Genomic DNA, 21241 nt, shown 5'->3' on the forward strand with positions numbered 1-21241 from the left:
TTGCAGTTTCAGTTCGAGCTCGAGGTAAGAGGAAATCCAACGCGGCTGCATCATCATAATCGTCGTCGATTTGGCTAGTCACGGCGTGCTGCCGGAGATCTTCGCCGGAGGCTGAGCCTGCTGACGAACTCGTCACAGTCGTCGTCGAAGATCCTACGTATGATGGGCCCATAAAAACTGGCAGCAGCAGCATCTTCATCGGCGTGCGATCAACAGAGTTACTGCGTTTTATAAAAGAATAAAACCGAATGATGGTTGGTGGCTAGTTCGCGAACCGCACCAAACTTGTTTCGAAACGGTTGGCCCTCGTTTGGACAACACGAAAAAAGATTATAAGGAAAAAGTTAATAAACATGCCGAAATCAAACGGTATACAGTTTCACACAATTAATAGGAACGAATATCGGACGAAATACGGCTCGTGGGTCGTCGAGCAGCCGCCACCATGTGAGGGGGTTTTCGTCGAGGTGCATTCGATATTCAAAACGGAATTGGTGCTAAAGAGCAATTCGTGCACATCGCTGAGGTCGCCGCGTTGTTGCTCTGCGCGCTGTTCCGTTTATAATGGTATGCACGACGAAACGACCGCGGGAAACGGGCGGATTGCCGTCGTTGTTTTGCTGGTTGGTTGTCTCTGTCGTCGTCGTCGTCGCCGTCGTAGTCGTTTTGTTTTTGGATTTGCTGCTGTGTGACGATCGGGTCCGGTCTGGTCCTCCGGTGCGACACACTACAGTTCCCCCCCAAAGCAAAATAATGGCTTTCGGTTTTCGATCACAGCGGGATTTGGCAGGCTTCATTACCGGTGTGGTGGCCGGTGACCTCAACGGAGCACTGACTGTGGTGGCTCCAATGTTTTGCTTTTTTTTGTATTCGCTCGTGATATGCACTCGCATGTCTTCGGGGCACTCCTGCTGGGAAAGTTCTGCGTTCTCCGCGGTAATGAAACTACCGTGCCGTATAGAATGAAATATTTCATTCAAATTCGACGGCAGTAACACACAGAACGATTAATTTATCCGGTTCCGAGGGACCGAATTGAGTGACGTGTGCCCAAAGAGAAACTGACCCTGCGCGTGATGGGAATAAGCTACTGTCGAAAGTTTCATGGTTTAATTATGACGGTATTAAATAATTTCTCCTGGGTGCGACGAAAATATGGTGCGCTTCAGTGGGTTTCGAGGAGATCTACCGTTGGTCGCTGAAAATTTATGACTCTTGCAGGCACGGTTATTGATGTGATCTACTTTTCAAAAACTATGCGTTCAAAGTAATCAAACATTTACAGTGAAAATTGGAAAATATTTACTGTGTTAAGATCTCTTACGATTATTATTGGAAATGAATAACAATGTCTTTCCTTTACATTGGGTTATGATGGCATACTCAAATGGCAATTTGTGTTTTATGACACTGTTATTGCTCCTTGACCAACGTTGGTTAGCAAAGCTGCTATAATATTGTTGTAAAGCTCATATTGGGACTTGTGATATCGTATATAGCTATATTTTTATTCCATACTAGCTAACCCGACAAACTTCGTATTGCCACAAATTGAACTCTGTTGTACATCAATCCTGAATCTCGGATGACCTTTATCACAATCTCGAGTTTTGCAGGTTTCTGAGGAGTTCATGGGTGTTTTAATATACAAATTTTCCTCACAGTAAAATAGAAAACAACTCCCCCCATTGCTTAGCCTGATAAAATAAAGCGGATAGCATTTAAATATTCGCCATCATTACAAATCATTTCGCTGAATACCATTTTGCGGAACACCAATTCTCGGTTGACCATAACGCGGAATATTGAGTTTCGCAGAATACCATTTCGGGAAAAACCTTACGCGGGATGTATCATTGCACTGAAATTCTTTGCGTAAAAAGTACCATTTCGCAGGGGTGACCCAACTGAAGGAAAGTAATAGAGGTCAGTAGATCTAGGAAAATAAATAAACCTAGATAGAGGTGATCTCCACGGGGGGCTGCCCCCCCCCCCTCGCAGTGGCCGGCGCTTCCAACGGCAGGTCGCTGGCAACACTCTCGGCCTGTGGCCGTCTCGGCCTGAATCATCTAATGATAGTTTCTGGTGGTCTTGTTATTGACTAATATTTTATGAAAGAGTATAAAATTTCTCGAGTTCGATTAGTTTTTGAGTTACACAAAAATTTGTTTTATATGTATGACAGTCCTTATCCCCTTACCACAGGGGTGAGGGGTCTCAAACTATCATAAAAGTTCCTGCCTACAAAACCCCCTATATGCCAAATTTGGTTCCATTTGCTTGATTAGTTCTCTAGTTATAAGGAAATTTGTATTTATTTCGTATAGAAGCCCCCCCCCCCTCTTAAAGGGGAGAGGAGTCATAATTCTCCTTCTAAAGAGGGGAGGGGTCTCAATTTACCATAGAAAAAATTCTTGTCACTAAAAACTCCCACATGCCAAATATTGTTCCATTTGCTTGATTAGTTCTCGAGTTATGCAGAAATTTGTGTTTCATTTGTGTAGGAGCCCCCCATCCTAAAGTGGGGAGGGGTCCTAATTCAACATAGAAAAAATGCTTGTCTCCAAAAACCTTCACATGCCAAATTTGGTTCCATTTGCTTGATTAGTTTTTTAGTTATGAGGATATTTGTATTTCATTTGTATAGGAGCGCCCCATTATTGAAGGGGAGAGGGGTCATAATTTCCCTCCAAAAGAGGGGAGGGGTCTCAATTCACCATAGAAAAAAATCTTGTCTCCAAAAACACCCACATGCCAAATTTTTTTCCATTTGCTTGCTTAGTTCTCGAGTTATAAGGAAATTTGTATTTATTTCGTATAGAAGCCCCCCCTCTTAAAGGGGAGAGGAGTCATAATTCCCCTTCTAAACATGGGAGGGGTCTCAATTCACCATAGAAAAAATTCTGGTCTGCCGCATATTGCTTGGCAAACTTGGAAAGTTTCTTACTTCCTCCGGAACGTCAACCTTGTGCTGGGGGGTGAAAAACAGTAGCCCCGGAAGCTGCCAGAAGTCCGCCTTGACCCAAGCCTCATCATGCATGATGAGACAATGAAGCTTCGTCAGCATTTTAGTTTCCGGGCCCGTGACTTTCCCACCGTATTTTGCCGTTCGTCACAATTTGGAACCTTCTGCACTTTTTACGTATGCAGTCCCTCCCGGGCCTTGGCTCTCTGTAACGTAGTAACGTTACGTTACTGTAGTAACGTTTAATCACACGACTCACCGTTGACTGCACGATTCCAAGTTGTTTTTCGATGTTTCAAGCTGAGGATTTTCCAGGTGCTTGCGCAAAATAAATTTGCGATGCTACTTTTCGGATAACGCCATTTTGTCCAATTTACGAAAAACTGACCGCGATAAAAATATAAACAAACAAAACATTCTAAACTACTTCTACCCAAATTTTTAAGACAAAACACACAATGGATAATTTTCTACAGCGTTTTTTTCGTGATGTCTTTTGATGTGGGACACCCTTTAGTCACTGGGAGGCAACCACTGTTACCTGCGGACCTTTTTCCTACCATGATTTCTGCCATAGCTGTTCGCGCTCGACTGTATCATATGCTGCCTTGAAATCCACGGAAATATTATGCGTGGTGCGTGGGCGTGGGCACGTTGTACTCTCGACATTTTTCGACGATTTGTTGAAGCAAAAGTTTGATTCGAAGCATTTTCCTGCTATTGGGGATAGATGATGCAATAAAATCTGAGGAGAACCAACTTGGCGTCGATAACCAGCGTAATGCCGTGGTAATTACAGCAATTGAGCCGATTTTTGTAGATGGAAGAAACCACACTTTCCAATAACTCTTCCGATAGTTTCCCCTTTTCTTCGAAATTATCCAGCGAGGTACCGTTGCTAGCTGTTCTTGGCCAATTTTGAAGAGTTCTGCCAGGAGTCGCCCCTATCCGGCGGCTCTGTTGTTCTTCAGCTGACCGGGATCTCATCGGATCTCTTCGAGATGTCTGACGAGACGAGACGCTGTTATCATTTGTAGGCACTCCTAGGTTAACTTCCGATCTGTCTCCTTCTGTTATATCGCTGTTGAGATGCTCATCGAAGAACAACCTCGCGCTTGTTTGTGACCAGGTTTCCCTCCTAGTCCCTACATATATCAATCTTCGGTGTGTATCCTGTACGAGATTGGTTCATCTTCTCATAGAACTTGAGCATGTCATTAACCCGGAATAGTTGTTCTAGCTCTTCACGATTTCTGTGCTCCTTCTGGCGCTTTTTCTACCTTAGAATCGCAGTTAACTCATTCCACGCTCGTCGATACTACAAATTTTCCCTCGCGTGACAATTCTCAGATAATTTTTCCAAGTTCTTTTTCCCTCTCCACCGCTTGCTGGCATTCCGCGTGAAACCAATCATTTCGTGGCACTAGCACCGTCACCTTGCATCGCGGTTGCTGCCTCATTGACGGCCGAGCGCATCCTGTTCGATTCGTCTTCGAAGGTCCAAGCACTTAGCTGCACAGATATTCATCCGAAAAGGTGCGCGTAGCTCTCGGCAACTCCGATTTATCTAATTGCCGAATGTTTAACCGAGAAAAGCGGGTTTGTCGCAAGGTATGTATCATCGATAGTTTTAATCGCCTATGAACTGTTGTACTAGTAATGATCCAAGTCGATATCTGCACCCCGTTGGTGATGATCGAGAAAAACCGGTCAACAATGTGAGTTTTGTTATACTCTTATGGCGGTTTTATTGACCAATTTTGGTCTTAAATGCCATCATAAGATTGTAATAAAACCCAAATTGTTACTTGGGATTGGTCAGGTGATCGCTACGTGGGTTTGTGGATATCTTTAGAGGGAAAGTAAGTGCTTCTGATCACCAGCCCTGGGAAAGCTTCTCAGCTGATCTGGGCGTTCATATCCCCGATCACGATCTTGATGTCTCCTGGCGAACAGCTACCATACGTTTACACTTAAAAAAAGTACCGAGTTCGGTAAATTTTACCGAACTCTGAGCAGCAGAATTTGCCAAATTTTGCCGAGTTTTTTAAGTGTGCGTGCTTCCTGTCGTTGATTACCTTCCGGTCCATCACGTGATTGTATCCTGCATCTTGCCCATCACTACAAAGCCCGTTCCCAGCTTGTTGGTCGCTCCACTTCCCTGGTAACATACCGCCACGGATCCCCTACACCTTTTCGCTTTTGCGACATATCACCTGCAGTGCCACGATGCCAAACTTTCGGGAATCTAGCTGTTCCAACAGCACCCACGAAATTCAGTAATCTGCAGTTCCACGTATCAAGCATCCATTCCATGTCCTTATTTCATTGCTTTTGTCCATACCGAACGTTCCGAGTCGAATTTCATTGATTGTTTGAGGTATTTGTAGATTTTAGACCACGCTACCAAGTCTCGTGATGACACTTCCATCTTAATTATAGTACCGAGATAATACATTTCTTAATTTAGTTACTCTTTTCGGATCAGACGCTGTCGTGAGCCGCTTCGAACCTGGAGTACAACTGCGCATTTGGTTGAGAAAAAATCATCAAGCTATTTAGAGTCGCCTCGATGAATTATCGAGAACGAGAAACTATCAGCCAACGGTCCACTGCATGCAAATAACTATCGTATCCGTCAGTTTTAAGACCGAACAAGGGATAGCGAGTAAGAACAGCTTACGACCCGACAACCGGGCCAACCGAAGGCTGCGAGATTTTCTTGTTTCGTATCAAATATAACGCTCAAAGCTGTCCACCGTATACCGGACACGTCAAAGCCGCCCTCCTCGGCTGAACATCAGGCAGCTAGATAACCCACAAGCTGCCGAGAACTACGCGCGAGTACTGAATGAGGCACTGCCTTCTTCCGAGGAGTTAGGTGCTTCAAACCTCGAAGACGGTTGGGGCAGAATACGCTCGGCCATCGGAGAGGCCGCTACCGCGGCACTAGGTATTGAGCGTCGGAGTACACAAAATGATTGGTTTGATGGGGAATGCCAACAAGCGGTGGAGGAGAAAAAAAATGCTTGGAAAAATTATCTAAGTATTGCCACTAGAGAGAACCTGGCCAAGTACCGACGAGCTAGGAACCAGTTGACCACGATCCTGAGGAGAAAAAAGCGCCAAAAGGAGGACAGAGATCGTGAAGAATTAGAGCAACTATTCCGAGCTAATGACACGCGCAAGTTTTATGAGAAGGCGAACCAAACTCGGAAGGGCTACACACCGAAACCTGACATGTGTAGGGACGAGGGAGGGAATCTAATTACAAACGAGCGCGAGGTGGTCGACAGGTGGAAGCAGTTCTTCGATGAACACCTCAATGGCGAAGTCGCAGAAGGAGGCGGAACGGAAATTAACCTAGGAGCGCCCATGGAAGATAGTGATGTCCTAGCACCTGATCTCCAAGAAGTCAAACGAGAAATCAGGCTGCTGAAGACCAATAAAGCCGCTGGGAAGGACCGCCTACCGGCAGAGCTTTATAAACATGGCGGGGAAACGCTAGCAAAGGCTCTACACTGGGTTATTTCGAGGATTTGGGAGGAGGAAAAGCTACCGGAGGAATGGATGGAAGGAGTGGTTTGTCCCATCTACAAAAAGGGTGATCGGCTAGACTGCTGCAACTATCGTGGTATTACGTTGGTAAACGCCGCCTACAAGGTACTCTCCCAGATCCTGTTACGCCGGCTGTCACCGATAGCACAAGGTTTCGTAGGGAATTATCAGGCGGGTTTCATGGGGGCTCGCGCAACTACGGACCAAATGTTTACTATCCGACAGATCTTGCAGAAATGTCGGGAGTACAACGTGCCCACGCATCACATCTTTATCGATTTCAAAGCAGCATACGATACAGTCGATCGAGACAAGCTATGGCAGATAATGCACGAATACGGTTTTCCGGACAAACTGACCCGACTGATCAGAGCTACATTGGATCGAGTGATGTGTTTCGTACGCATCTCTGGGACACTCTCGAGTCCCTTCGAGACGCGACGAGGGTTGAGACAAGGTGACGGTCTATCCTGCATGCTGTTCAACATCGCTCTTGAGGGGGTGATCCGACGAGCGGGCATTGAAACGAGAGGCACGATTTTTACCAAGAGTAGCCAACTTCTAGGCTTTGCAGATGACTTCGATATCATTGCCAGGAACTTTGCGACGGCGGAGGCAATCTACGCCAGACTGAAAGCGGAGTCTAGGAGAATTGGGCTAAAAATAAATGCGTCGAAGACCAAATACATGAAAGGAAGAGGCTCAAAGGAAACAAATGCGCGCCTCCCACGGACGGTAACCGTTGACGGCGATGAACTAGAAGTGGTAGAAGAGTTCGTGTATTTGGGATCGCTGGTGACCGCGGACAACAACACTAGTAAGGAGATCCAGCGGCGCATCCAAGCGGGAAATCGGGCCTACTTTGCCCTTTGTAAAACGCGATCAGGAAGCATACGCCGCCGCACGAAGCTAACAATGTACAAAACCATTATTAGACCGGTAGTTCTTTATGGACTTGAAGCCGTGACGCTGCTTACGGAGGACATACGCGCCCTTGCCGTGTTTGAGCGGAAAGTGCTGCGGACGATATTTGGCGGAGTACAAACTGAAAGCGGAGAGTGGCGGAGGCGTATGAATCACGAGCTACAGGCACTGCTTGCCGATGGGAGGCTCCCATCGTACATCTAGCGAAAGTTAGCAGACTACGGTGGGCCGGACACGTCGTAAGGATGCCGGACGACAGTGCGACGAAAACGGTCCTCTTCAACAACCCCACCGGCACCAGGAACAGGGGGGGCCAACGTGCACGATGGCTCGACCAGGTCGAAAGCAATTTGCGACTTCTGAGACGACTAGGAAATTGGCGACGAGTGGCCCAAGACCGAGTTGAATGGAGACGAGTGCTTGAAACAGCACGAGCCACCCCGGCTCTATGCTGCTGCTGATGATGATGATGATCAAATATAACGCTTTGTTTCCACTCCATCATCTCCGTTAGTGTCCAATCAGCATAAATTTCGTCGGAATTGGATCGTGTGCGTCCCGCATACGTCCCGGTAGGGAGAGTCTTGTTTAGACTCTCTATGAGTCTTTTTTGCTCTATACTCTATGAGTCTCTATAAGTGAAATCCAGGATCTTCGGTTTATGCTACTCAATGTTTTCTACGAACGGTACTGTCAGGATTTGTACGCTTAATGTAGGTTCTTCTCTGTAGGGAGTCTGGTTTTAAGCAGGTATCAGCATAAGTGGCAATTGGCACATAAGTGATCGTAGACTTTGAAGACAGCGTGCCGTAGACAGTGACGACCACAGCCTACGAATGGGAAGAGTGATTGAAAAGTATGATTTTGGGTCTACTTGAATTATCAATCAATGTGATTGACAGAAATATAAGTTTCTCAAGATAAGTCGTCCTGTAGTGCATACACATACACAGACAGTCTCTACAGTATCTTTTCAGTAGACGGCTACTAGTGGAATGGAATTCTTACGATATCGGTACCCAATTCAATCTCCGGGAATTAAGTTTCAGGAGTAGGTATTGCTTTGAATAAAAAAACGGCTGTGCCTAAGGGAAATGATCATTAAAAAACTGCAGTATGAATGCAATAAAACTCAAATTGTTATTTGGGAAAATAAAAATGTTGTTTAATGGAGGCGCTTAGTATACAGTAGTACTGTGGAGAATAAATCAAATGGCACGATTTGCAGTACAACCTATTTGAACTTTTTATGATTGAAATACGTTAACTATTAGATTGGTAGATCAACTTTAGTGCTTTTGTTTTTGCAATTCAATACATAGTTCTTTGGATATTACACACAGTGTTCAGAGTCAATTCAACACGAATGACGTCATCTGTACAGTTTCCCACTGTGCAAAACTCCCTGTTACAAATGCGGTTTCTTCTCTATTGCGAGCTGAAGCGCAGGTCGGTTTGATATTTGATCGTACAAATTACATATTATGAAATAATTACAATAATAGCGATTTTTTTCTCTCTGCCGTCTTGCACCACCACCACCACCACCGTCGACCGAAGAAAAAGGTTGCACTATCTTCGCACAGGTCTGCACCGTTGGTCGTTGCCGCCATCGCCGTCATACGGACGGGTCTCTTCACTGCGGGACACGCATTTGGATTGCAATATATTTCATATAGGTGGTAACCGGCGAACGCGGACCTTGCCCGATTCAGCAGCATCGAACCTAAATTACATACAACGGCAAAACGTTTTTACAGCCTCTTGAAAGTCGACCGTTGGCTGTTGGTTAGCCGATCGGTCGTCCCCCTCATCGTTCGCCGTGAAGCCACGATCGCAGTGAATCTCCGGGGATAAGCTAAGACAGAGCGCGATCTCGGCCGGGCTCTTGAACGGGGCCGGACCGAACGGGGGATGCCGACGATGCCGGGGGAAACATGTGGCAACCGGGACGGTCCGCGGAGAATCTTGGACTTCGATGCGGTGCTGATCAGTTTGGTGCTTTCGGACCCGTCTCGCGGCGCGCACAGACCTGGTGTTGTGTTTGGTTCGATAGGTTTTTTCGTTCGTGTTTTTAATGCTTTCGAGGGAAGGTTTCTCCTTCTCATTTTGGTCTGTTCAGGTTCGGTTCGGCCTATCTTTCACTATCTGCGTGCGGTCCGTTCGAATTGCTGTGGGAAATTAATTGATATTGGCCATAAGGGAAAATTTTATTGATTGAAGACTACAAATTTTGAAAATTGAGAAATTATGCCCGACGTTCAGGACAAACCAACCGGCCGTTCGTTCGGGATCGTGAAAGGGATGGAACCCCTTTTTTGTTATTGATGTTTGGCATTAAGCTGGTACTTGCAGCGAGGTATGGGGAAATCGTCATTTTCACCTGCAAATAGTAGGTTGTTTTATTGTAAGAATTCCTTTTTGAACTGAGATTCTTGCTTTTTGTTTTTGTTGATTGAGAATAACTTTCGAATTAAGTTTATTGGCCTTCAGGCATGCCTCCGAATTGGCCTCGAGGTATGACACTGGTTTAACAAGCCAGTCGTCGTATGTTCGAGTTTCGACTGGAAGAAGCTGTAAGAGTCAACAGAAGCGGAATGTAGTACCTAGGCTATGCTTTGCTTTGTTGACCTTCATACATTCATCAATTGTCTAAAGGACTACAATATTTGATTTTTATTAATAGGTATAATATTACTATAAAATATAATAAAAAATGCTATAACTCGCATATTTAAAATTGCCGCAGTGAGAAAGAGACACATAGGACACAGGTGCATAGGTAATAAACTTATGTATTTAAAAATGCGTTTTTCAGCTGATTTCTTTGTAAACTCCAAGGAAAGTTTTCCGATTTTCTCGAACAAGTATCGCAGGATAAAATTTTCAAATGAAAATAATAGCAAATGTACTCAAATTGCAGAAAAAATTTTATCTGGAAAAAGTTTTCAAATAAAATTTTCACCATAGTGGAATACTGCAAAGAAAAGTTGGAAAATCTACGTTTCAAATCATGGAAATCCTTCAAATTTTTGTTGTTGTTGTTATTTTATTTGAGAGGTTTTACACTTTCGTGCATTCGCCTCTACCCTTCTAATTTTTTTCTCTTATTTGTTCTACAAATTATTGAAATTCTGGGACTGCTTTTTTTATGAATTTCTAGGGATTGTCAAGATGATTTGAAGTGATATTTTGGAGAAAATTTTTAGAATCCCTTTTATATCTGACGAGAAACATGTAGATGTAGTTAGATTCGAGCTAGATTGGATTTGGACTAAATCTGAATTAATTTCGATTTACCCTTGCCCATATTTTCTGCATACCCCACATTTCCCTCAAATCTCATAATTTATTGCAAATTTTTACCTCAATTAGGAACTATGAGCAGAGCCTACTCTAAGCTTGCCTACTTACGGTAGCTTGGATTTAGAATCGATTTGGATTGAGTTTTGAGTGGACTGAAATCGGATTGGGCTGGAACGATCGGACGAGATCGGATTGAATATGCAATGAATTGGACGTGTATTGAATTTAACCTTAGATGTAAGTTGCAATTGAATTGATTTTGGATGGGATTTGGAACAAACCTAAGTTTGGAGTGCGCATGGATTTGGGACGCTTATTGATACAATCTGGATTTGAAGTGAGCGATATTTGATTTTAAATTAAATTCGCAGTCTCCCAGTTGGCCTTGAGGTATGAGACTGACTCAACAAACCAGTCGTTATATGTTCGAATCTCGACTGGGAGTGGCTGATAGAGAGAGAGCTAATAGGATCGTAGCACTAGCTACGCAGTTGTTCTGTACTCTAACAGCTGATTCTATATCTGATCTGATTTAGGTTGAATTCAGAGTGAATTTTGATTGGATTGGATTCAGATTGCGTTAGGATTGGACGTGGATTTTAGTTGAATTTCAATGAATGCGCATTCGATTTTGATTGGATTTATACTGTATTTGGATGTAAACTGAGTTTCAGTTAAATTCGGAATGGATGCGAATTGGATTCCGATTAAATTTGGATTGAATTCGGATTAGACTTCGATTGGATTGGATTTCAATTGGAATTGGAAAAGATTTCGATTAGATTTTGGTTGGATTTCGATTGAATTTTTATTGCATTGGATTAGCGATGGATTGAGTTTTAACTGGACTTTGACAGGATTCAGGCTGGATTTGAATTTAGACTGGATTAGGACTGAATTGAGGTTGGATGAAGGTTGGAATTAATAATTAAATAATTATTTTCAATTATTAAATTTCAGTTCAATTTGGAATAAATTTGAATTAGTTTTGGATAGTATTCGGATAAGGTTTGTATTGAATATGGATTAGAACTGGATATCAGTTTAATTTGGGTAAGATTTGGATTGAATTTAGATTAGATATGGATTGAATTTAGATTAGATATGGATTGAATTTGGATTAAACTTGGATTGAACAGGATTGTAGTGTAATTAGATTTTGATCGGATTAGATTGGATATGGGTCGCATTTGGATTGGATTTAAATTGAATTTAGATTGAATACGGATTAGAACTAGATTGAACTGGCTTTCAGTATTACAGTGGGATTTCGAATTTGGTATGGTTCGATTTTGGCATGGTTAGCAACAAAAGTATCCGTTTTTGGCAACACAAAATATTTTACTTCAAAAAATATGCTTAAATATCAGTCTGTTTCCGAATACATGCTTTAAATGGCGAAAAAATGATACCCACAGTGTGTTCATGGAAAAAAGTTTGCAGTTATGGAATGTTTCGAACAATGTTTTTATTGCCGTAGGACTACGTCTTATCACATACTGGCGAAAATTTATTCACACCGGACAGATAGCTCTTGGCGGACTTTTTAAACATAAAATGGTTGCAATCTTTGATTAATAATATTTAGTCAATCTAATGCAATTACATTCAATTTTTTCATATCGAAAAAGGGTCTCGATTTTAGCATGGTTTCGATTTTGGCAACATAGGCGACACGCATTTGTTGCCAACTTCGAAATCCTACTGTATTTGGATAAAATTTGGTTGAATTTGGACTGAATTCTAATAGATTTTGGATTATTTTTTTTTTATTGTTTGATTATAATCACTTTAACACTGCTTAGGTCATTCGAGACTTCTGCAGGGTTGGGATTTGAACCCGGCTACTCAGCGTGAGAGGCGTGAATGCTAACCACTACGCCGGGATTGACCCATAGATTTTGGATTAGATTTAAATAGGATTTGAAATAGATTTCAATTAAAATTTGACAGAATTTAGGTTGGCTTTCAGAAAGGATTTAGATTTGATTTGAATTGGACTTAGATTCGAGTTGGGTTGAATTTGAAATGAAATTCGTTTGGATTATGATAGGATTTAGAATTAGATTTTGATTGGATTTCGATTGGCTTTCAGTCGGATTTGGATTTGATGTGAATTTTATTTCATATGGATTCGATTCGGATTTCATTTAGATTGAATTTGGATTGGATTTGAAATGAAATTCCATTGGAATTGGATTGATTCTGCATTGGATTTCAATTGGATTTGGATTTGACTTGGATTGGATTGGATTTCAATTGGAATTGAAAGTGATTTCGATTAGATTTTGGTTGGATTTTGGAGGGATTTGGATTGAATTTTTATTGCATTGGATTAGGGTTGGATTGAGTTTTAATTGGACTTTGATCGGATTCAGGCTGGATTCGAATTGGAGGAAATTGGATTTAGACGGGATTAGGACTGAATTAAGATTGGGTGAAGGTTGGAATTGGCCTATAATTAAATTTCAGTTCAATTTGGAATGGATTTGAAATTGATTTGAATTGGTTTTGGATAGTGTGCGGATAAGATTTGGATTGAATATGGATTAGAACTGGATTGAACTGTATTTTAGTATTATTTAGACTATATTTACGCGATTTTCGGAATTTGCGCGTTTTTGTTTTTTACGCTTTTTTTACTTTTTTACGTTTGGAATTTAGGCTATTGAAAATCATTTTCAAAGTTTTTGTCACCCCCCTTGGAAATTGGCTTGAAAAATCGGGGGGCAGAAAAATAATTTATAGGATATGAGTCAATTTTTTTTATAAAATCAATTGTCTGTGGGCTCTACAGTCTGAAAAACTCGAAAAATGAGTGTACAAGTTGAGGCTTCTAACATGAAACAAAAATGGAAATTCGAATAATGGAATTTCCGAAAATCGTCCAAAAAAAATTTCCTTCGTTTTTGTCTTTTTTTCATAGATTTTTGCATAGAAAATAATAACGTATATATTATAAGCAAGAATAGATTCGGTTTTCACGTTTAAACTTTAAATAAAAATGCTTAAACCCAAGTTTTTTGGCTCGATCAAAAAATTCACTTCACAGGGTTTCTTTTTCGCCCCCCCCCCCCCCCCCCCCCCTTCAGTGGCCGAACACCGGAAGGACATAAACTTTATAAAATATTTGTAACGGCCTTATGGGGTTTTGCGCAAATTTTGGAATTTACGAGGTTTCTTTTTTGCAAATTTCGGAGTTTTCGCGGTTTTGATTTACGCGGAACGTATTCTTCGAATAAAAAGTGACTTGAGTGTATGTTGGTTGGATTCGGACTTAGATTTGGATTCGATTTAACGGGATTTTATTTTTGACAATTTGAATTTGATAATTTAGATGAGATTCGAAATGAATTTGGATTGGATTTCAATTTGATTTGAACTAAATTGGCTTTCGGTCTACTTAAAATTTGGATTCGATTGTGATTGGTTTTGAAATGAATTTCGATTGTATTCGAGTAAATTTTTGATTGAACTTAGATAGGATTCGAAATGGATTTTGATTGTCTTTTAATTAAATTTTGATTTGATTCAGATTTGATTAGGATTGGTTTTGGGTTGGATTAGATTTAGATATAGATAGGATTTGAAATGGATTTAGATTAGATTTCAATTGGATTTGACCTGAATTAAGATTGGTTTTTGGTCTAATTTAGATTTTATTTGAATTGAATTGGATTCGATTGGGATTGCATTCAGCTTCGATTTGGATTGAATTTGAAATGAAATTCGATTGAATTCGGATTGGATCTGGATACGATTCGGATATGTTTTGGATTAAATTTAGATTAGATTTGTTATCGATTTTGGTTGTATTTCAATTAGATTTCGGCTGGATTCGGATTCGATCTGAATCTGGAATTCAGATTTGATTTGGTGTAGATTTAGACTAGAGTTGGATTGGAATTAAATTAGATTTTCACCAACCTTGAATTGAATTTGGATTGGATTAGATTTCAGTTGGATTTGGATAAGATTTCGATTATACTTTGGTTAGATTTAAATTGGATTCAGAGTGTATTGGATTCCAACTTTACTTGAATTGAATTTCAGTCTGATTTGGACCGGATTTATACTGAATTCGGATAGAAATTTAGTTGGATTTAGATCGGATTTAGATAGACTTTCGGTTAGATTAAGATTTAGATTGGATTTGGATTGAAATTGGACTGAAGTTGGATAGCAAGTCAGGATTTTATTTGTAGTGGATTTAGATTAAATTTCGATTGGATATTAACTAAATTTAGATTAGATTGTGCTTGGATATGAATAAGATTTGGATTGGATACGGATTGAAATTGGAATGCATTGTAACTGAATATGCAGTGGATTAAGATTAGACATGGATTGGATATGAATTGAACATTTATTAGATTGTTACTGAATAGGGATAGGATTTGGATTGAGTTTGGATTAGATTTGGACTGGATCTGGATTGAATACTATATTCAATTGGATTTGGATTGAATTTGGAATGGAATTTAAATTGGACTCTCGGAAAAGTTAACAGTTCAAAAAAGTTAAGCGAACATTAGCTTTTGTGCGCGCCTTAAAGTTAGTTCTTTTTTTCTTAATTTTTCTGAGCGTTTGAATTCGTCGGTTATTCGAACGTTCGTTTACTACATATACGTGCGTTTTTCTATCTTGTTTATTTTCCAGTTATGGGTTTATTGTCGCTTTTCCATAGTTTTATGCTCAGTCGGATCATATGAGAGATTAACGTAAACTCTTGTACCAGTCACTTCCTCCAGTACAGTTTGATACGGGCAGATAGTTGCTTCAAGATTTTTGATAACGTGCTGAAAATGCAACGCACAAGATCAGGTTAAATTAAAAATAAAAGAGAAGGAACAGAAAGGGACAGAAAATGAGCGCAGATCTTATCTAAACATAAACTATGAGAGAATAAAAGCAAAATAATATACATAATAGACTATTTAAAACGTATTGAGATGAACTAACTTCATGTTATAAAAATATTGTTTTTGCCTTCCATTCCAAACTTTCTCATACATTAAAATGTGTTCGCAAACTTATGTTTCGCTTTTGTATTTATCGTTTTTTAATGTCTTTTGGGACTATTTGGCAAAGTCAATAATTCGAAGAAGTTAAGCGATCCATTCACATCTCGTTACTGCTTCATAAGCGCGTATTATATAAAAGCGTCAAAATTTTACATGAGAATGCATTTTGATTAGGTCATTTTAAATACTAAACCATAGCGATGTGTTCGAAAAACTGTTTTGCTGGGTTTTTCGAGAAATACTCAAGATTTTAAAATGCCATCTTTCTCGTTCGCATCAACGGTTGATGCTTGCGCTTTAATGTATTCTTGTGATATCTGCACTTGATATTTTCAAAATGCAAATGATCATGCTGTGGATAAGGAGTTTTTTCCCTCAAAATGATTTTCGGAAACCGAGTTCTGACCTTTACCTCTACCTGGTGAAGCTAAGGCTTCCAAACAGTTCCGCGCCAGGACACCACGCAACATTACGTCGGTATATTTTATAAATAATCATACTTTAAAACATTAGCTGTTATCTAGAAACTATTTCGAAACCGGTTTCGAGCCTCAATATGTTTTAATACATTATCTGCACCGCTGGAGAACGCCAGTACCTACACCTGAGCTCGGTCGGCTTTCAGCTTTTCCCTAAATGCACAAAACAGAAACACGTTAGGAAGCAGTCCGCAGACACACCGAATAACTTCCTAAGTAGCAACGTTTCAACGCAAACAATAATTGTGTAATTTTCCAACTTCCAGCTAATCCATCTAATGCCTCCACCCTCTTAAGACGATCACTGCGCTGTGCCTGTGCTCTGTGTACGGTAAGTTTTTTTCGTAATTTTCAATTTGCTCATTTCATGTTATCTCTTTCTTTTTATCGCTTGCTATCCTCCCGTCGAGCTTCTCATTTCGTGTACCTTTCCATTTTCTCGTTTTTTTTTTATTTTGCTTTGCTTTCCACATTTCCAATGTGCTCCCTGGCAGCCCGCGAAGACCGCGGTCGGTTCATGCCATGGTATCCGAACCAGCGGCAGCACTTTGCCCCGCAAACCATTAGCATTAAGGTTCAATCGAAGTTCAGCAACAGCAGCGCTCTCGGTTCGGTTTGGCTCGGCTCGACTTGGCTGGCTGGCTGGCCTGTTTCTTTATGCTTTTTGGCCTGGTCGCGGCCAGCAGATAGACGGATGAACGGACAAGCGAGTAGTGGCTGGCGGAACCTATAGTGGCAGCAACAGCAAACGAAAAATTAAACTCCGTCTTCGCTCTTTTTCTCTCCGTTAGCGACATACACCGAATTCCGACTCGATCGGATCAAACGACGTACAAACGGAACGGAGAAACAAGGAATGTTTGTGTTGTTGTTGAATGGGCCAAACGTGTTGCCACTCACACGAACGCACCTTGGCACCGTAGGCTACAAGCTGAAACGCGTGTATTCGCACGCGTCGTGCAATCTGACGTTGTTTGCTAGATCCAAAATCGGCCGAGGTAAGCCCTATTCATACTGTTCTTCCTGCTGCCACTGTGTAAGTGGACTTGTGTTTATAAACAGGACTTCACGCACACCGCCGAACATGGGCTACTGTGCTACCGCTCGCTGCTATATGCTAAAGTAAACTCGAATGAGTTTGAATGTTTAGACATGAATGGGAAAGACTTCCCATTCGAACAGTTTCGAAGAGTATCGAAACAAGATGGCTTCGATGTCCGCTGACAAGTCTCTCCTGTGGATCCGCAAACACCCGTGTGTAGAGAGGAGAGTTCAAAGGGACTCGAGAAAGGACTTGTGCAATTTGTACTAAAAATTATGTGACATGTCAAGAGGTCACGAATGAGTCAAGTCAACCAGAACTAATCTGTCGTCTCGAATGAATGAAGCAAAAGCAAACAGACCGTTTTCAATTTTTCCATAATCGATTACAGAAAACTTTTAATTCACCTCGAACCCTTCATACAGACCGACGTTTCGTGCGCTGCGAGCCTCTCATCGGCAAGCGTAAATCTCTTTCTCCTACCATTCTCTCGTCTGGTCGGTTCGTTGTTTTCGAATGGTTTTGTATAACAGTTTCGGAAGCAGAACAGTCCATCGCGGCAGCAGCAAGAGAGTGGCGTTTAGTACTGTTCGGGAACGTCGTCAAGATGGCCATTTTGTTTATTCCGATTGATACTCGCTCGTTAGGACTTTGGTAGCTCGGAAAATCAATAAAATTGTGTCCTCAAAGTGGTCATTTCCGGTGGTACAGTGGTCCGTCGAGCTGCGGTAGTGATAATTGCGATTCGATCGTGTTACAGCAGTGCAAAAATCGGCTCGTTGATTAAACTGTGACCCCATTTTTCCACGGGGAGAAGTTCGAAAAGTACTGAAGTTGAAGATGGTGTAGGACTTTTTTTCTTTCTATCCATCCTCGTTTCGTTCGCGTGCGCGCTGCCTCCCCTCGCCTATCGTCGAAGCAGCAGCAGCAGAAGTGTAGTGTACCGAGAAGAGAGAGTCTGTTCAATTCTAGCCCCGAGACGTCGTGTCGTTTTTGTCGAATCGGTCATGTCTCGCGCGGTTCGCTATTGGGCTCAAAGAACGGAATGAAATTTCTGTGAAATTTTCCCTGTGTAACATCGACTAGACCGGATTTTGTGCGAAATCTCATTGGAACGACGGCCGCGGTGTACGCAGACAGAAAGCAGAATCAGCAGAATTGGGAATCTACCAGTAGCAAAAGAGAAGTGTGTGTTGAATTCAGATATTTTTGATTGTCTCCCTGATTTTCAATTCAATAGCAGTAAATTTTAATTTGAGTGGAATTTCGTGGAAAATTGTTGGTTTTTATTTTTTTGCTTGCCTCCTTGTCCCATTAAACAGAAGAGCATTTTTACCTTTCACTTGTGCGCCTCTTCGCGTTTGCTTCGGTCGTTTGGCAAGGTAAACGTAGTCGTCTGAACCGTAGAGCGAGCAACGTTCCCTGCTGAAAAAAGTTTGTGGACTGTGCATTCAGCTCAAAAGTACTAAACCCAATAACAACAAAATCAACAACAGCAACGGCATCGAACGAACGTGAAAAGAAGGTTCCAAAGCGAAACGTGAAAACATACAAAATCAAGAAGAAAAAACCAATAATACCGACGGCGGATGAGAGTACGAGAAGAGATGAAACGAAAATTTCTTGGAAAGAATACCGAAAAACGAAACGGTGTGTGTTGGTGACCGAAAGATGTTATTGGTGTGGTGACGCGGATTGTGGGAGGACGAACTGCGGTAGCACACCGGGGTAGCGTCAGGAGTTTAGGTTTATTTCCCCGTTCGGTTCGGCTCGTTCGGTCGATACCATTAGACGCAGCATGCAAGGGGCTGCTGCGGAGATGTTTTTGAGTGAGATGCAACACAGCGCATAAAGTGAATACCGCGGAGGTCAGTGTTGCCATATGTGGACACGGTTTGTTTGGACCAAAAGAACGAAAAACGCAGGGATGCTGCAAGCACTGAACGGTGGATAATTATGTTTTTTTGTTTCCTTCTCGATGCCTCTAGTGAATGTGTATGCGCTCGAGTGCGCTGGGAAAACTATCAAAATCGGATTACCGAACTGCTAGTTGCTTGCTTCCTGGTTGCGTAGTAAAAATGCCGCTTTGAAAGAAGATAATCGACATTCTAGATTTGCTTCAGTGGTGGAAGAGGGGAATTATTAGCGACAACAGTCGTGCGTTCAATGATCCATCAAACTCGAATCGATGAGGGTTCCCCGCAGAAGCTACCACACATAGGTTCATATAGTCGCAATCTGGAGGGATTTACGCAGTGAGTATGCTCTGTGATGAGGGCGAACTCCTCGCCGGACACACGACGGATGGACGTAGGAGATTTTTATCAAAACTATTTGAATCGAATCTGCTGACGATGGACATCGGACATGCATGCAATAAAAGGCAATTTATTTGTGCTTGGTTGGTGTGGATGTCCCGGTTGGAGAAGGGAAGATTCGATGCGATCTAGGATAGCCGAAGATTGTCGTCGTGATGAGATTTTGAACGTCATAATTTAATCATTGCGGCTCATAATGTGGTTGGGGTTGAAGTATTTGCTGAAATAACGACTCAAGGATTATTCTCTCTACAGGAACTTTGGGACAATCAACATGTTTTGTAAAGGGAACCCGTCCTGATACACACAGCACTCAACTTATGATGATGTTAACGGTTATTGACTCATGCTTAAGTTTAGTCGGGAAACCTCATTTTCCAAACAATATATAAATAATGTATTGCGTGCGTAGTAGGGAATAAATATCATTCTATTATCAAAATAGAATTACTTTATTTGCCCTTGGACAGGTATTTTTCGATTTAATTGAACAAATCAATATGCCACCGTTGCGTTGATACCTCAGCAAGTTATAGAATAATGAAGTAAGTGTGCCATTTTATTTAACAGAACTAGACCTATAAACTAAACTTGCTGTTCAGGTCATCAACTTGGTTCAGGTTTTATCGAAATACACTATTCCTGACCTGTTGAACCGGAAGCATTTTGTAACTTTTTTCGAGAATCGAAGCAAACGAAATTGCAGATGTATAAGATTGTCGCACCGGGTCTGAGAACTAAAAACACGCTTACACGTGATTGACTGATTTGTTCATTTTGAACAATGTCTGACATTTATGCCTATTTCAATAGTGACTTGATAAATTTTTATTATATTCTATATATCAATCAATGCATTGAAAAATGACCACTAATTCTTACAAAGGGCACAACAATATAGTTAACAAAAAAGTTTTAAAGAGCATTAGAGACTGTGTTTATTGTGTTGCTAGTTGGCTTCGAGGTACGACCCTGGTCTCACAAGCCAGTTGTCGCATGTTCGAATCTCGACAGCAAAAGACTGTTAGAATAAATGGGATGCCCTGCTAGTCCTGCAATTATCCTGTGCACTAACGGTTGACTGCGAATTTTCGTCGAAATGTACCGCCAAGACTTTGCTTGTGGAGTGTCTTAGTTTGTAGTAGAAGTAAACATATTTTATCTAGCTTCATTTGAACTAAATTGCTTTTATAAATGACAAGTTTACCTTGAACAACACCATTAAGACTGTTGAAACATCCAAAAAATTTTGCAGATTATTTATAACCCGCAACTATTATTGCAACATTATGTTATGTCACATAACATAAACATACTAAAAACAAATAGAAAATTGAACTCAAAACATTGCGCAACTTAGTTAATCTTAGCTGTTAAGAGATGATAGTCTGAAGCGCTATCCAATTTGTCTTTTTTAGTACCTCGCTCGGCAATGACGAAAATTATCTGTTTTGAGTGCTGGGGAGATTTAAGCTGTATATGAGTTATATTGCCAAACTTACTTTTTAATTTGGCCAGTCTGTGGCAATTTAGCTTAATTGTAAATTGTGTGTAACGTTTGATCTTTTTTCAACGTGACCATCACATTCCAATTACCGGGGTTCAGATTAAAAATGTTCATATTT

The 21241-nt window shown here is 41.2% G+C and overlaps 1 protein-coding gene across 3 annotated transcripts in view; it reads left to right on the plus strand.

The window, feature by feature from the left end:
- The window catches only part of LOC128733462 (uncharacterized), a 255703-nt gene that overhangs the window by 118864 nt on the left and 115598 nt on the right, over positions 1–21241 (plus strand). Inside the window, exon 3 of one of the 3 annotated variants that reach the window (XM_053827061.1) lies at positions 16523–16587. The gene's annotated coding sequence lies outside the window, so the exon portion shown is untranslated. Of the gene's footprint in view, positions 1–16522; positions 16588–17955; positions 18485–19423; positions 19554–21241 lie in introns of those variants that run through there. The other 2 variants (XM_053827062.1, XM_053827063.1) reach the window with 2 other exon arrangements.

The sequence above is a fragment of the Sabethes cyaneus genome, chromosome 2 (assembly GCF_943734655.1).
Source record: "Sabethes cyaneus chromosome 2, idSabCyanKW18_F2, whole genome shotgun sequence".
NCBI lineage: Eukaryota > Metazoa > Arthropoda > Insecta > Diptera > Culicidae > Sabethes > Sabethes cyaneus.